General features: G+C 39.7%; 1 protein-coding gene across 4 annotated transcripts in view; it reads left to right on the forward strand.

Moving 5' to 3' along the window:
- Positions 1–10,288, forward strand: part of MRPL1 (mitochondrial ribosomal protein L1) — a 189,627-nt gene extending 179,339 nt beyond the window's left edge. For all 4 annotated transcript variants that reach the window (XM_084972616.1, XM_084972613.1, XM_084972614.1 and 1 more), the window contains one exon: positions 9,099–10,288. The gene's annotated coding sequence lies outside the window, so the exon portion shown is untranslated. The remainder of the gene's footprint in view (positions 1–9,098) is intronic.
- Positions 10,289–17,087: the final 6,799 nt, after the last annotated feature.

Here is a 17,087-nt window from a genome sequence, read left to right on the forward strand (position 1 = left end):
TCTGATCTTAGCAGGGATTCTTTCAGCTTTTCACCATTGAGAATGATGTTACCTGTGGGTTTGTCATATGTGGCCTTTATTATGTTGAGGTAGGTTCCCTCTGTGCCCACTTTCTGAAGGATTTTTATCAGAAATAGGTGTTGGATTTTGTTAAAAAAACCTTTGCTGAACATATTGTGCGGATCATATGGTTTTTATTCCTCAGTTTGTTAATGTGGTGTATCACACTGATAGTTTTGTGGATATGGAAAAATCCTTGCATCCCTGGAATAAGTCCCACTGATCATGATGTACAATCCTTTTAATGTATTGCTGGGTTCAGTTTGTTATTTTGTTGAAGATTTTTGCGTCTCTGTTCATCAGTGATATTGGCCTATAATTTCCTTTTTTTGTGGTATCTTTGTCTGGTTTTAATATTAGAGTGATGGTGGCCTCATAGAATGAATTTGGTAGTGTTGCTTCCTGTGCAATATTTTAGAATAGTTTCAGAAGGATAGGTATTAACTCTTCTCTAAATTTTTATTAGAATTCTCCTGTGAAGCTATCTGGTCCTGGACTTCTGTTTGTTGGAAGTTTTTAAATCACAATTTCAATTTCAGTGCTTGTGATTGGTCTGTTCATCTTTTCTATTTTGTCTTGGCTTAGTTTTGGAAGATTGCAGTTTTCTAAGAATTTGTTTGTTTCTTCTAGGTTGTCCATTTTATTGGCATATAGTTGCTTGTAGTAGTCTCTTATGATCCTTTGTATTTCTGTGATGTCCATTGTTACTTCTCCTTTTCCATTTCTAATTTTATTGATTTGAATTCTCTCTGTTTTTTTCTTGATAAGTCTGGCTGAGGGTTTATCAATTTTGTTGATCTTTTCGAAGAACAAGCTTTTTGTTTCATTGATCTTTTCTATGGTTTTCATTTCTGTTTCATTTATTTCTGCTCTGACCTTTATGATTTATTTCCTTCTGCTAACTTTGTTTTTTGTTTATTCTTCTTTCTCTAGTTGCTTTAGGTGTAAAGTTAGGTTGTTTATTTGAGCTTTTTCTTGTTTCCTGAGGTAGGCTTGTATTGCTATAAACTTCCCTCTTAGGACTGCTTTTGCTGACTCCCATAGGTTTTGAGTTGTTGTTTCTTTGTTGTCATTTGCTTCTAGGTATTTTTGAATTTCCTTTTGATTTTTCAGTGATCCATTGGTTGTTAAGTAGCATGTTGTTTAGTCTCTAAGTGTTGTGCTTTTTGCATTTTTTTTTCTTGTTGATTTCTAGTCTTAAAGTATTGTGGTTAGAAAAGATGCTTGATATGATTTCAATTTTCTTAAATTTACTGAGGCTTGATTTCTGGAGTAGAATGTGACCTATCCTAGGGAATGTTCCATGTGCACTTGAGAAGTATGTATATTCTGCTGCTTTTGGATGTAATGTTCTATAAATAACTATCAAGTCCATCTGGTCTAGTGCATCATTTAAGGCCTGTGTCTTTTTGTTGATTTTCTGTCTGGATGATCTGTCCATTGCTGTAAGAGGGGTTTTAAAGTCCCCTGCTATTATTGTGTTATTGTCAATTTCTTCTTTTAAGATTGTTAGCAGTTGCCTTATATATTGTGGTGATCCTGTGTTGGGTACATATATATTTACATTGTTATATCTTCTTCTTGGATTAATCTTTTAATCATTCTGTAATGGCCTTATTTGTCTCATAACATCCTTTAAGTTCTGTTTTGTCTAATGTAAGGATTGCTACTCAGCTTTTTTTTCTTTTTCTTCTTTTTTGGTATTTTTAGGGCCACAACCACAGCATATGGATGTTCCCAGGCTAGGGGTCTAATCGGAGCTGTAGCTGCCAGCCTGCACCAGAGCCACAATGCCAGATTCGAGCCACATCTATGAACTACCCCACAGCTCATGGCAACACTGGATCCTTAACCCACTGAGCGAGGCCAGGGATTGAACCCGCAACCTCATGGTTCCTAGTCAGATTCATTTCTGCTGCACCAGGATGGGAACTCCCAGCTTTCTTTTGATTTCCATTTTCATGAAATATTTTCTTCCATCCTCTCATTTTCAATTTGTATGTGTCCCTAGAACTGAAGTGGGTCTCTTGAAAACAGCATATATATGGGTCTTGTTTTTGTATCCATTTAGCCAGTCTATGTCTCTTGGTTGGGGCATTTAGTCCATTCACATCTAAGGTAATTATTGATATGTATGTTCTTATTACCACTTTATTGACTGTTTTGGATTTGTTTTTCTTGTTTTTTTCCCCCCTTCTCTTCTCTTGTGGTTTGATGACTATCTTTAGTGTTGTGTTTGGGTTGCTTTTTCTTATTTGTGTGAATATCTATTGTAGATTTTTGGTTTGCAGTTACCATGAAGTTTGAATATAGGAGTCTATATATACAAGGTTATTTTAAGTTGTTGGTCTTTTAATTGCAAGTGCATCTCCATTTCCCAAATTTGTACCCTCCTCTTCTCATGATTTCTGATTTTGGTGGTATATTTGTGTGTGGATGATATCCTGCCTTTACTGTAAGTATGACTTTACTGGTGAGTCTTGTCATCTGTAATGTTTTTGTTTCTAGTTGTGGCCTTTTCTTTTCCACCTAGACAAGTTCCTTCAGTATTTGTTGTAAAGCTGGTTTGGTGTTGCTGATTTCTCTTAGCTTTTGCTTATCTGTAAAGCGTTTGATTTCTCCTTCAAGTCTGAATGGAGAGTAGAGTAATCTTGGTTGGAGGGTTTTTTCCCTTTCATCACTTTAAATATATTGTGCCACTCCCTTCTGGCCTGCTGTTTCTGCTGAAGAATCTGCTGATAACCTTATCAGGGTTCCCTTGTATGTTGTTTGTTTCTTTTCCCTAGCTGCTTTCACTATTTTCTTTTTGTCTTTAATTTTGGTCAGTTGGATTAACACGTGTTTCAGGGTGTTCCTCCTTGGGTTTATTTTATATGGTACTTGTGCTTCCTGGGTTTGAGTGAGTGATTCCTTTTACTGATAGAGAAGTTTTCAGCTATTATTTCTTCAAACATTTTCTGGCCCTTTCTCTCTCTCTTCTCCTCTGGCACCCCCCTAATACAGATGTTGGTGGATTTAATGTTGTCCCAGAGTTCTCTTAGACTGTCTTCATTTCTTTTCAATCTTTTTTCTCTTTTCTCTTTCATCAATGATTTCCACCAATCTCTCTTCCACCTTGTTTATTTGTTCTTCTGCTCCTGCATTTTGCTGTTGGTTCCTTCTAGTGAATTTTTTTTTTTTTAATTTCAGTTATTGTATTTTGCATCAGAGTTCCCGTCGTGGCACAGTGGTTAATGAATCCAACTAGGAACCATGAGGTTGCAGGTTCAATCCCTGGCCTTGCTCAATGGGTTAGGGATCCGATGTTGCCGTGAGCTGTGGTGTAGGTTGCAGATGCAGCTCGGATCCCACGTTGCTGTGGCTCTGGCGTAGGCTGGTAGCTACAGCTCCGATTTGACCCCTAGCCTGGGAACCTCCCTATGCCTCGGGAGCGGCCCTAGAAAAAGGCAAAAAGACCAAAAAACAAAAAACCCCCAAAAAACTGTATTTTGCATCTCTGCTTGCTTAATCTTTAAATCTTCTATTTCTTTGCTTAATGTTTCTTGTATTTTGTTAATCTTGGCCTCCAATTTATTTCCAAGATCTTTTTTTTTTTTTTTTTTGTCTTTTTGCCATTTCTTGGGCCGCTCCTGTGCTGCGGCATATGGAGGTTCCCAGACTAGGGGTCTAATCGAAGCCACAGCTGCCAGCCTACACCAGAGCCACAGCAAGATGGGATCCGAGCCGTGTCTGTGACCTACACCACAGCTCACGGCAATGCTGGATCCCACTGAGTGAGGGCAGGGATCAAACCCGCAACCTCATGGTTCCTAGTCGGATTCATTAACCACTGTGCCACGATGGGAACCCCTATTTCCAAGATCTTGAATCATCTTTGCTATCATTAGTCTAAAGTATTTTTCATGGAGGTTGGCAATTTCCAGATCACTTAGCTATTTTTCTGGGTTTTTTTCCTTGTTCCCTTATCTGAGTCATAAATCTTGGCCATGGGGAGTTCCTGTCGTGGCTCAGTGGCTAATGAATCTGACTAGGAGCCATGAGGTTGTGGGTTCGACCCCTGGCCTCACTCAGTGGGTTAAGGATCCGGTGTTGCTGTGAGCTGTGGTGTAGGTTACAGACGCAGCTTGGATCCCACGTTGCTGTAGCTCTGGCATAGGCTGGCGGCTACAGCTCCGATTAGACCCTTAGCCTGGGAATCTTCATAAGCTGCAGGTGTGGCTCAAGAAATGGCAAAAAAAGACAAAAAATAAAAAAATAAATCTCGGCCTTTTCATATTGTATAGATTTTTGGTGTGGTCTCCTTTTTCAGACAATAGAGTTGTAGCCTCTCTCTCTCTCTCTCTCTTTTTTTTTTTTTTTTTTTTTTGTCTTTTTTTGCCATTTTCTTGGGCCGCTCCCTCAGCATATGGAGGTTCCCAGGCTAGGGGTCGAATCAGAGCTGTAGCTGCCGGCCTACGCCAGAGCCACAGCAACTCGGGATCCGAGCCATGTCTGCAACCTACACCACAGCTCACGGCAATGCCGGATCGTTAACCCACTGAGCAAGGGCAGGGACCGAACCCGCAACCTCATGGTTCCTAGTCGGATTCGTTAACCACTGTGCCACGACGGGAACTCCGTCTCTTGCTACTGATGTCTGCCCCTATCGTGGCTAAAGTTGTAAAAGGTACTTGCTGCAGGTTTCCTGATGGGAGGGACTTGTGCCTGCCCACTGGTAGGTAGAACTTATTCTTATCCCTCATGTGGGTGGGGCTTCGTCTCTGGGTGTGATTAGAGGTGGGTGTGTGCCTGGGGGTCTTTAGGCAACCTGTTTGCTGATGGGTTTGGCTGTATTCCCACCAGATTTGGTTTTTGGCCTGGATGTCTCAGCCCTGGTGGGTGGGGACAGATTTTTCCAAAATGGCCACCTCTAGAGGAGTTCACACTGATGATTCACACTGAGACCTTTGTCTCTAATGTCTTTCCCCCACAGTAAACCACAGTCACCCCTTGTTTTCTCAGGAGATCCTCCAAGAACTTCAGGCAGGTCTCACCCAGATTCCTATGCAGTTTCTGCTTTGTGCTGGGACCCAGTGCACATGAAAGCCTATGTGTGCCTTTCAAGAGTGGAGTTCTGATTCCCCCAGTCCTGTGGATCTCCTGTGCGCTAGCCCCACTGTCCCTCAATGCCAAATGCTCCAGGGGTTCCTCTTCCCAATGCCAGATCCCAGGTGAGGGAACCTGATGTGGGGTTCAGAGCTCTTACTCCTGTAGGTGAAACTCTGCAATACAGTTACTTTCCTGTGTGTGGGCTGCCTGCCCAGCAGGCATGGGGTTACTTATATTGTGTAATCACCCCTCCAACTGTCTCGATGTGGCCTCCTCTTTGTCTTCTGGAGTAGGATATCTTTTTTGATAGTTTTCAGTCTATTTTGTTGAAGGTTGTTCAACAGTTATTTGTAATTTTGTTGCTTTTATAAGAGAAGGTCAGCTCTGGTCCTTCTGCTCTACCATCTTAATCCCATCCTGACAAGGTTTTGGGAATGTCATGTTAGCAGAAAAAACTGACATCTTGGACTGAAAAGGACAAGAAACAGAATGAAATGAAGGAAAGCTGTTGGTCTCCCAGAATTTTACAGGCAGGAAACATGATAAAAGATATGTCCTACTCTTTGAGAAAAAAGAAAGATGACTTTAAGGGTAAGGACTTGGGTCCACAGTGCAGAGCCATAAGCTACAGAGGATTATTCCAAAACTTTTAACCTAATGAAATTTGACCAGTTGGATTTTGAAATTGTTTGGGACCAATGACTCTTTTTCTCCTTCCATTTTCTCCCTTTTGGAATGGGAATGTCTGTAACTGTTATCCTATGCCTTTCCCACCGTCATATTTTGTAAGAATATGTCTTTGTCTATTAGTGTTTGCTATAATAAAATTCCATAGATTGGGTGGCTTATAAATAACAGAAATTGACTACTTATAGCTCTGGTGGCTGGGAATTTCAAGATCAAGATGTTGGCAGTTTTCATGTTTGCTTCCTAGTTCATAGACAGCAATTTCCAGCTGTGTTCCTACATGGTAGAAGGGGTCAAAGGACCTTTCTGAGGCATCTTTTATAAGGTAATTAATCTCATTCATAAGGGCTCCACCCTCATGACCTAATCACCTCCTCAAAGCCCCATCTTCTAATGCTGTCACCTTAGGGGTTAGGATTAACATATAAATTTTGGAGGATACAAGCATTCAAAGTATAGCATAATATAGGTAGTTTTACTAGTTTCACAGGTTCACAAATGGAAGGGAATTTTGCTCCAAGATGGATTATATCTGGAATGCCACCCATATTTGACTTGGGTAATGAGATTTGGGACTTTTGAGCACCTGCTGTGGGTTGAGACTTTTGGAGATGTTCATATGTAATGGAGCAACATTTCCCCGACTGAAGTAATTAGTTTTCCTTTTCCTGAGAATCTGAAATGGCTCCTATGTGCTATTTAGATCTCCTTTAGGACCTACTTCTACTACCTCTCTTTGCTACTAGACTTATAACCAGACTCAGGACTCATCACACCCCAGAGGGGGAGATACAGTGACCTATCAGGAGACACCATAAGCACCAAAAAAATCACAATATAAACCAGAGAAATATTCACAGAAATGGATTCTAAGGGTGCGGGATTAAGACATCCAGAAATTCTCAAATTCTGATTATTTTCCTTCCCCTAGGCACAGTCTCCGTGCTAAATGACACCAAATTTATTTGGTAGTCTAAAAGGAAGATTTACACGTACATTTTTGGTAGGTTAGCAAGGTCCTTTCTCAAGAGAACACCAGCCTCCCCTTCATTCAGGGGACTTTGAGCCTGGGAATCGTTTGAGGATCCATGATTCTCTGTTGTAGTGGTTTAAGCCAGACTTTTAAAACATTACATCTAGAGCTCTTTCACCTACATGAATCAGGAAAGACTTTCATTCACTGCCTATCTATTTCAGTCCTAAGGGCACTGTGATCAGTTTGCCCACACAAAATCTCTAAGCATGTCTAAGCATTCTCATGACTACTTTGGCTCTGCTTTCATTACAGTAACCACAACTGCCTTGTCTTTGAGGATTAAGTGCCATCACTTGCTTCCTGCCACCCTGGCAGCCCATCATCCTCATTGAATTCATAGAGTACAATTAGATGACAGCTTTTCTCATGCTGGCTTATAAGAATCGTTACCACAGAGCTCTTCAAGACTATGACGGCTCACCTGATCAATGAACTTCTTCATGTCTTGGAGAAGGCAGTTATACTTGTCTTCTCTCTTTTCCTCTAAGTTGCAGTATTTGGCCATTTTATTAGTTTTTCCAAAAAAAACTATATGTTTTTGGTTTTATTGATATGTATTTTATTTTGTACATAATTAATTTATGTTTTTGTGTTTATTAATAGTTTTTCTTTAATTTCTCTGGGCTTAATTCATCATTTTTTCTTGATTCTAGAGTTCAAATGTTAGCTTTTTAATTTTGTTTTCAATCCTTCTTAGTTTTAATAAATTCTTTTAAGCTGTAACTCTTCATCTCTTACTTTGGATACCATATACCATATAAAACTGGCTCACATAAGCATTGATAAGAAATTTTCTTTGTCTTTAATTTTTCTATATAATTTTTGCAACTTTGGTTTTGATATCCTGTTTAAACCAAGAGCTATTTAAAGGAGTGCTTCTAAATCTCTACATGCACATATTTGAAATAAAAAATTTTCTTCTTTTGTTAATGCCTACTTTTATCTTGGTTTTTAGAGAATATGTTATGTATTTTTTTCTTGAATTTATTAAGATTTTATTTGTGGCCTAAAAAATGGACAATGGTTATAACCATTCTCTGGGTATTTGAAAAACAAATACACCCTCTACTTTAAGAAGGCATGATTCTGTTCTGCTTTTCCTACATCTACCATCTTATCTTTCTCACCTCTCACTCCCAGCAATAATTTCAAAATTCTGCTCTGGGTCTCTGTTTTACATTTCAAAATGAGTATAGATCAGTGATCTTTACCATTGTATCTTCCTAATCCTCTTCCCCCACCCCATCTTCTGATAAATTTTTATTTTGAATCATCTTTCTTTAACATTCATCCCTAGGTATTATTGGCATTTTAGTTCTAAACTGTTGTTTACTTTTCTGTGAATTATGCCTTTCTACTTTTATAATCCTCATTCAACATATATTTTATACTTCAAAAATTGCATTATCATCCTTTTAATTTTAATACCTTCTTCAGTTTTTAAAAACTAGGGTTTTTTTTGCTCACCATTGTTTCTTATACACTCAATCTTTTACTAGTTTAAGATTATTTGTCATAAATTAATTTCCTCTCTGCTTCTTTGTTGCCTGAGAAGGATACATAGGTAGAATATTTTATAATCATGTAAAATTTATTCCCTTGCTCTTTCATGGGGATGAATGATGTCTAGGCTGGTAAGGAATTCTTGAACCTTGCTTCTTTTCTCTGGAAAGCCTGAAAATATTTTTCCCTATCTTCCAGAGGTGCAGGCAAAAAGTCTATTGTGATGTTCTTTCCTAAGTTAATATGTATGTGTATATGTGTGTATTAATGTCTGAAAGTATCAGATTTTCTTTTTATTTTTGGGATTCATAGTTTTACTATATTTTGTCAAAATATGTGTCATTTAAAAAGTTAAATCATGCTTGGCATATTTAATCTGAAAAGCAGAATCTTTCTTCTGTTCCCTTTTAAACTTCTCCTTTGTATGTTTTCTGGTTATTTCTTGGACTGCTCATTGTTTTGTTTTTCAGCTCTTCTGGATCTGTCTTATACATCTTTTTACACAAAACGTCCAACCTTTATGTTTTGGGGCTTCATTGTGATATAGTTCCTCTATTTGACCTTTCTTACTTTCAATTTTGTTTCCAGAAGTACCACTTTTTTCTGGTGTTCCTCTAATGAATTTTAAAATTCAAGTACTATGATTTAAAAAAATATTTTTTAAGTTACTATTTTTGGTTTTCTAATTCTTTGTATACCAATATCTTTTTTTTTCTTTTGGCAGCACCTGTGGCACATGGAAGTACCTGCACCAGGGATTGAATCCTAGCCACCATAGCTGCAACCTACATCACAGTTGCGGCAACACCAGATCCATCAATATTTTTTGTATGCCATTGATTTATGTAATTTTTTTTCTTAAATTGTATTTTCTCTCTATATTATCTGCCTTGTGGGAGACATTTGTCCTGTCTTTCCCCTCCCCCTGCCCCATTCTTCCTCCTTTAAGCTGCTGAGCCCCTTAAGTAAATCTGAGATCTTTCTTTGCTTTCCCATAACAGTGCATGTTTAAGTTAGCCTGTTGGGAACTGTCAGTTGGTGGTGGAGGGCAGGACGTGAGAGTTAAGAGAGAATCTTTTCTAGTGATGCGGCAGTGAGTGGGAACTTGTCAGACTGTTAGCATTCTTGAATGTGGCTGTGTGTAGTTGTGGGGGCTCTGGGGAAGGTGGTCCTTCTTCAGCCACAAAAAAGGGGGGAGCTTAGCCAAATGATCCCTTCCAAGAATGGCCTGCAGTAGTAGAACTAGAGTGTTTCCTTGTGTTGGAGGTGTCCAGTAGGCTCAAACCACTGGATGCTAAATCAATAAACTTCACTTTCCACCAGAGCTATAGGCCTTTTCCTTGGGTGTCTAGTCTTTGATCCTTCCAGCTTTTAAATGATGCTCTACAGAAGCTGCCTAATCAGGCCAAACAAACTGTCTCTGTAGGACACTAAATCCTAAGTAGGCCATGCTTTCTTCATTTGCCTCCCCAGTCCCAAGGCCCTCCCCACATTAGCTGTTTATGTCAGTGCTTGGATGGGAGAGAGAGGCTCTGTGCTCAGGCTCTGATTTTTGCAGCATGGATAACTATTGTTTCATTGACTGCTTCTTTCCTTCTATTTCCTCTGTTTCCTCCATTGAAAACCCCCATTAGACAGATACTGTCCTTTAGTTATATCATATTTTGTTGCTCTAACTTTTGAAAATGTCCTTAATTTTATCTTCCAGGCTACTAATTAAAGTCTTCAGCCATGTATGTTTTATTATTCAGAACTCCTATTACATTTTTCTTATTTTGGAAATTCTATCTTTATTTTCTAAAAACTCTTTTATGTTCTCAACTGCTCTTTTTTCATAAATGTCAGAACTTGTTTTACAAAAATACTATACTTTGAAATAACTCTGAGGATATAAATTTAATCTTTTAAAAAGTGTTTTTGTGTTTGTTACATGATGTTTTCTGCTCTGGGATCAGTTATTTTGTTTGTTCATCTATATATTTCTGTTTCAAGCTGTGGTTCTTTTTTCAAATGTGATTTACTTTTTTAAAAAATTTCCTTTTTAGGTCCACACCCATGGCATATGGAGGTTCCTAGGCTAGGGTTCGAATTGGAGCTATAGCCACTGGCCTACACCACAGCCACAGCAACACCAGATCCGAGCTGCATCTGTGACCTACACCATAGCTCATGGTAACACCAGATCCTTAACCCACTGAGTGAGGCCAGGAACTGAACCTGCATCCTCATGGATGCTAGTCAGGTTTGTTTCCGCTGAACTACAATGGGAATTCTTCAAATGTGTTTTGATTTTAGTTGACCATTTCTATTTATGACAGAACTATGTTGACTATACAGGCAGCTGGTGTGTATTTCTTGAGCAATAGTAAACTTTAATTGCTTCTTCCCTGGATGGGTACATATGGGATGAGGTGGCCGAGTGGTTAAGGCAATGGACTGCTGACTGGGCACATATGTTTGGGGATGCCAGAGGTGGTTTAAAGGGGAGCTCTATGGATACGTGCTCATGGGTAGGATTCCTTCCAGTTCCATGGGCACTAGGCAGGCAGGCTGGTAGGGATTCTCTGTAACTACACAAATTAGAAGGGCATTACTCTGGGTGTAGTGCTTTATGCTGTGATTAACACTAATTAATGTGACTATTTATTAGAATGTTATTTTATATTTAACCCTTGTAGGTAGCCACTTATGAAATCCCCACATTTATACTGAAAATGAAAACAACTGAGGTTATTTGGTTGTGTATGTAAAGCTGTATCATATAAACAACTTTTCAGTTCAGTTCAAAGATTTAAGTCTTTTAATATATTCAGACTAGAAGAAGATTTACAGATATAGTTGTAGATGAAAACAATTGCCCTTTTCTTTTCAAATAAGTTTTAGAAAATCAAAGTAGAACACTTTTGTTTTTTTTGGTATTTTTTTTCTATGAGAGGTGAACGCAGGAAAATCGTGATATTTTAGCCATGAGAGATTGTGTAGGTACACATATGCTTTTACAACTCTGTTCTGTCTTTGAATACTTATGAAATTAATTGCATTTTTATAGCACTTTTTTCCCCTTTACTTATTTGAATGGGCTCCCTTCCTTTCAAGTCTCTGACTACAACGTCATATGTAAATTTAGGCAGTTACATATCTTTGCATTTTATTAAAAGCTTTGGTCTTGCTTCATTGCAAGTTAAATTTTCTATATCAGTGCCATGTTTAATGCATCACTGGTTCAGATTCATGCTGACGTGCTTTGGTGAGAAGATGCATAATGGCTGATGCTAAGGAAGGATGCTAAGGTTGGTTAGAGCCAGCTCAAGGAGATACCAGTGTTGCTCCCATCTCGGAGGCACTTGCAAATTCCTCACACTTTTTGGTTCTAAACAAGATGTGAAGGGACACAGGGTCATGACTCTTCACTGTCTGTTTTCCCACCTTCTTTTTATCTCATGCCCACAGGGGAAACATTTCTCAACTCTATAACCTCCTAAAAATGACAGCAAGTTCAGGACTGCGTGTCTGCCAGGGCACTCCCATGAGAACCCATGGCCAGTTTCCCCCTGTCTTTTCAAAATCCACAATCATTTTAAGATTGAATCACTCCAGGAGCACTGAGGTCAGACTTAACTGCAATTCAGTTGCTACTAGATGCTTTTAGGATAAGAGATAAAAATGCAAAATTAAATGCTAACGGATTAGTATGAGCAAACATACCAGACGCACATTGATAGTAAAAGTTGCAGCTCCAATGGTATCATCACTGGAAATCTTAAAAAAAAAAAAAGAAAGAAAGAAAAAAAAAAAAGACACTGAAAAGCATTAGTTTTCCATGGATCAAGGTATGAGATCATTACCTTTGCTTCTTGCTTCTTATTCACTCTTAGAGACATACCATCATTATCATCATCACCATCATCATCAGTTGTGACTTATCCGAATGGCCTCCTGAAACAGACCTCTGGGAACATTCACAGATCCAGTTACTATGGATCCGGTTACCACTCATAGCCCTAAAACAGCCTCACACATAAAAATGCCTGACCCAGCTGAACGTTCTTAATAATACTTTACACTTCTCTAGTACTCTTAATATTTCAAAAGATTTTCATATCCATTTTCTTAATTTAAGCCTCTAAACCACCAGTTCGATAAGGAGATTCCAGGTATTATTATCTCCCTTTTACAGATGAGGACTTAGAAAATCTATTGATGACTTATCTGAAGTCAGTCAACCAGTTAGTCTGAGAACTTATACTGCATCCTAGGTATTATTTCCTGGGTTCGGTGAGATAACACAGTCTCTCTTTTCTTGGTTCTCAGAGGCCAGTACCTTTGGGTTGCAGTGAAAATAATCTCCAAGTCATGAGTTTACTTCTGAGAATATGTTGTCTGTCATTTCTGCTTTGAGGTTGTTAAAAAGCCTTTTTGGTGGGGGGATGGGGAACCCAGGACACATCGGGAGGCTTGAATTCACTAACATTGATTCTTCTTTGTGTTACCTCGGGAAGAATACCTTAGAAACAGGCTTGCTTCAGGAGCAAGCTTGTGCTCTACTGAGTTTTCCCTCATAGAGAATGTATTTGGTAATTACTCCCTCATGGACTCTTTATTTTCTTTGCATGTGCTATTTACTGAATATTTCTGTTCCATCCCCCACCCCCACTCCCAATTCATATGTTGAAACCTACTCCCCCCGCCCCCTCAGGTGATGGTATTTGGAGATGGGGCTTTTAGGAGGTGATTCGGTCTTGAGAGTGGAACCATCATGAATGGTGTAAGTGCTCTCATAAAAGAAGCTCCAGAGAGCTTCCTTCCCTTTCTGCCCTGTGAGGCTAGAGCCAGCAGACAGCCATCCATGAACCGGAAAGCTCTCACCAGGCACTGAATCTGCAGCTTCACATCCTGCACTTCTCAGCCTCCAGAACTGTGAACAAACAATAAGTTTCTGTTGTTTCTGAAGTCCCCAGTCTATGGTATTTCATCATAGCAGCCTGAATGGACTAAGACAGGAGGTATGTAATTAAAAATATTTTTTAGGATGGTCATTGTGGTTGTCTCCCCAATATCCGTTCCACTTTCTCTTACTACTAACTTTTCATTCAGGCATCCATATCTTCCCCAGGAAGCCATGTATTTCTGGAGCCCTAGTTTGCGTCTGCTCTTCTGGAATAATTACTTTATTTATCACTCTCTAAAGTATCTTGGTTTGGACAACAAAATGAGTTACCTGATTGGGGAGATGTTAACTCAGCTCCTGACTGCAAGGGTGGGGCATGTCTTATGACTCTGGTCTCAGCTAGGTCATGAAATCCCATGTTCTGTTAAACATGCGGACTCATGGATGAGCATGGGAATGAACGTGAACCAAGGAAATACAAGGGAATGTCTGATGGGAGTTCACAAGAAGGTGGATTCCCTACCTTTTTTTTAGCTGGTTCTGGATCAAACCTCTGTAAATTGAACTAAAAAGCACGTAGCTCTGAGAATTGCTGGCAGTTATTTTGTACCTAAAAGCAGGATCCAAGTAGCGGGTGAAGTTGAGAGTAGAAGGTAGCATTCATCAGGATAGGCTAGGTTATACGGCAGTAACATGCAACCCCCAAGTCTTCATTGGTTAATAAAATAAAGTTTCCTTCTTATACTACTTGTCCAGTGAGTGTTGGCAGGACCTTTGTTCCACAGAGTCATTCAGGGACTTGGGCTTCTGGACGCTCCACCATGTAGTGATGTTGCCATCATAGGTTTCAGACTTCACTGAGGCAGGAAAGGGAGCATTGGCTTGAAAGTGACACAGGCCATTGTCTAAAACAGTGCTGTCCAGTAGACACATAATGTGAGCCGCATGTGTAATTGTTTTGACTAACTTTATCATTGTTGTTATTACCAAATTTGGAGGTGATGTTTCTTTGCTAAGATTTCTGTGCCGTTTTCTGCTTTGAATTAGAATATAGTTTACACACAGTAAATTTACCCTTTGCAGTATACAGTTTGACAAACACATACAGTCTTGTACTTACTATTACAAGCAAGTTTTAGAACAGTTTTCTCTCTCTGCAGAATGACGCTATGCCCTTTGTAGTCAGTCCCTGCTTCTACCCTTAGCTCGCGACAACCATTGCTCTGTTTTCTGACCATATGATTTTGCTTCTCTAGGATGTCACATAAATGCAATCAGAGTGTGTAGCTTTTTGAGTCTGGATTCTTTCACTTAGCACAATGCACCTGCGATTTCTCTAGGCCACAGCATGTATCAGCAGTTTGTTCCTTTTTGTTGTTCAATAGTATTCTTTTGTGGAATGGATGTACTACAGTTTGTTTATCCATTTCTCAGTTGAGGGACATTTGCGTTGTTTCCAGTTTTTGGTGACTAATAAAAAAACCAATAAAAACGTTCATGTACAGGGTTTTATGTGAACGTGGGTTTTCATTTCCTTGGGTAAATATTTAGGAGTAGGATGACTAGGTCATATGGAACTCCATGTTTAACTTTATAAGAAACTGCCAAAATGTTTTCCAAAGTGTCTGCATCATTTTGCATTAACACTAGAAATATGTATGAGTCCCAGTTCCTCTACATCCTTGCCAGTTCTTGGTATTATCAGTTTGTTTTTTTTTTTTCTTGGTCCTTGTAGGGCCACACCCGTGCCATATGGAAGTTCCCAGGCTAGGGGTTGTATTGGAGCTATAGCTGCCAGCCAGTGCCACAACCATAGCAACTCAGTGTCTGAGCCACATCTGCAGCCTACACCACAGCTCACAGCAACACCAGATCCTTAACCCACTGAGCCATGAGGGAACTCTGACTATTTTTTTGATCTAACTATTTGAAGCAGAGAAATAAAAGCAACAAATATTGTCACATACCAAAACTCTCAAGCCAGAACCAGTGCACTAACTAGCACTGCAGGAACACTTCCCAGGTAGGTTAAAGGAGAAGATGAGAGAGAGGGAAAGAGACAAAGAGTTCGATAGAAGATGCAGCACATTGAGTGGGGCTGTGCAGAAGGAAGACAGTGCACCTGAGGATGGGGGGCTGTGGGAGAAGGGGCAAACCCGGTAAGACAGAAGAGCAGGAGAGCTGAGTACAGACAAGTTGGAGAGCAGTTGAAGCAAAGGTAAGCCAAGCCTGAGGGAGCCTCGGAAAGGTTCAACCTGGGACCTTGCTGAGAGGCAAGATAGTGTGGCAAAGGGTAGTTAGGGTAGTTAAGAGAAGGGCTCTGGAGTGAAGCAGTACAGACAGTGCTTCCTGAATGTCCATGTGTTCCCCTGTGGGCCCCAGCTCCCCTCCAAAGTTAGGTTGGGGTCACATGACTCTTGCCACTGGACTCTAAGAGGAAGGGCTGAGGCCCTAGGGATTTCAGTGTGTCCTTTATCACTCTCTGGCCCTGATGCAGAAGCAGTGAGTGGCTGGTATTCCACAATGGCCCAGCAACAAGAGCTGATCAATGCCCAGGGGCCATTAATGTCCAGGGGCCAGGATGTGATTGAGAAAGAAACTTGTGTTGTTTTCTGACACTGTGATTTAGGGGTTTGTCTGTCATTGCAGCTTGAGTTGCTTCCTCTAATACACTTTGTCATGTATTAGCTGACTTTGGACAGATTACTTAACTCTCTGAGCATCAGTTATTTTTCCTGTAAATGGAAATAATAAGAGTGCCTATCTCTCAAGGCTATTGGAGGATTAAATGGAAAAGTGTACAGTGTTAGGCACAAATATTCAATATCTGCTAGCTATTATCACTGCTGTTATTGCTATCATTTACAGCAGGAATTGTTAAATCAGTCCCTTAAAATGGGCAGCAACAAGGCCGGAGAAATGCTAATAGATGATAGGACTGATCCAAGGAGATATTGTGGGACATGTTAACGGAAGTCAAAACCAGACATTTGAATGAAAAGCCCTAAAGATACAGACCCAGCTTTCTCCAGCTAGTGAACTGCCAGCTTCTGTCTGTGGAAGCATTGGTTGTTGGAATGGAGAACTCATACCTAGAGGTTAACGTATGGACATAAGCTAATTGTGATTAGTTGCATATTCATAAAAATGCTTACTAAATTTCCATCATAATGAAATAGGTTATGCTAATATAATTATTTTTCCAACATTTTTATTTAAGCAGCCATAAAAGACCTTGGATACACCTAATAATACTGAATTATTGGTTGACTCTCAACCATTTGTCATCCAAGCATCTCCGTGCACAGTCTTTGGGCCTATCAGCTCTCTAGCAAATTAGGATGATGTGAGTGGGCCAGTGTGCCCTCTGGGGCTGGGCTGCTAGTACAGTGGGGATGTTTTCAGTAAATACAGCATGAGATGAATTCAGGATAACGGGGTAGTGCCATTCCCACTTCCCTCATTTCCTTTCCTTTGAAAAAAAGTGGCATATTTGCATTTAGCACAAGAATAACAGATGTCTTATTGAGACTTCTTTAAGCGCCATGACTATGTGATTTTTAAAAAAATAAAATAAAATTGGAAAGAGAAATTTGTCTAAGTTATTCCCAGTCAATGGTGGCTACAAGATTTCTATAAGGAGGGCAGTAGGATGGTAATGTGGTTGACAGAGTGTGTTGGAAGCTGAGTGTTCACGGCACTTTACACGGGATTGAGAAAATGTGGTAACTTCCTAAATAAAAAAGGAGCAGGGTATCTTTTTGGGGGTAGTGGGGCTTAAGACACCCACCCCCACTTGATGTGGCCACAGCTCTCAGGCACATA

This window comes from Sus scrofa, chromosome 8 (genome assembly GCF_054392235.1).
Source record: "Sus scrofa isolate SSC_HxYL_T2T_F1_AM1 chromosome 8, Sscrofa_HxYL_maternal_Yorkshire_Landrace_v2.0, whole genome shotgun sequence".
NCBI classification, from domain to species: Eukaryota; Metazoa; Chordata; class Mammalia; order Artiodactyla; family Suidae; genus Sus; species Sus scrofa.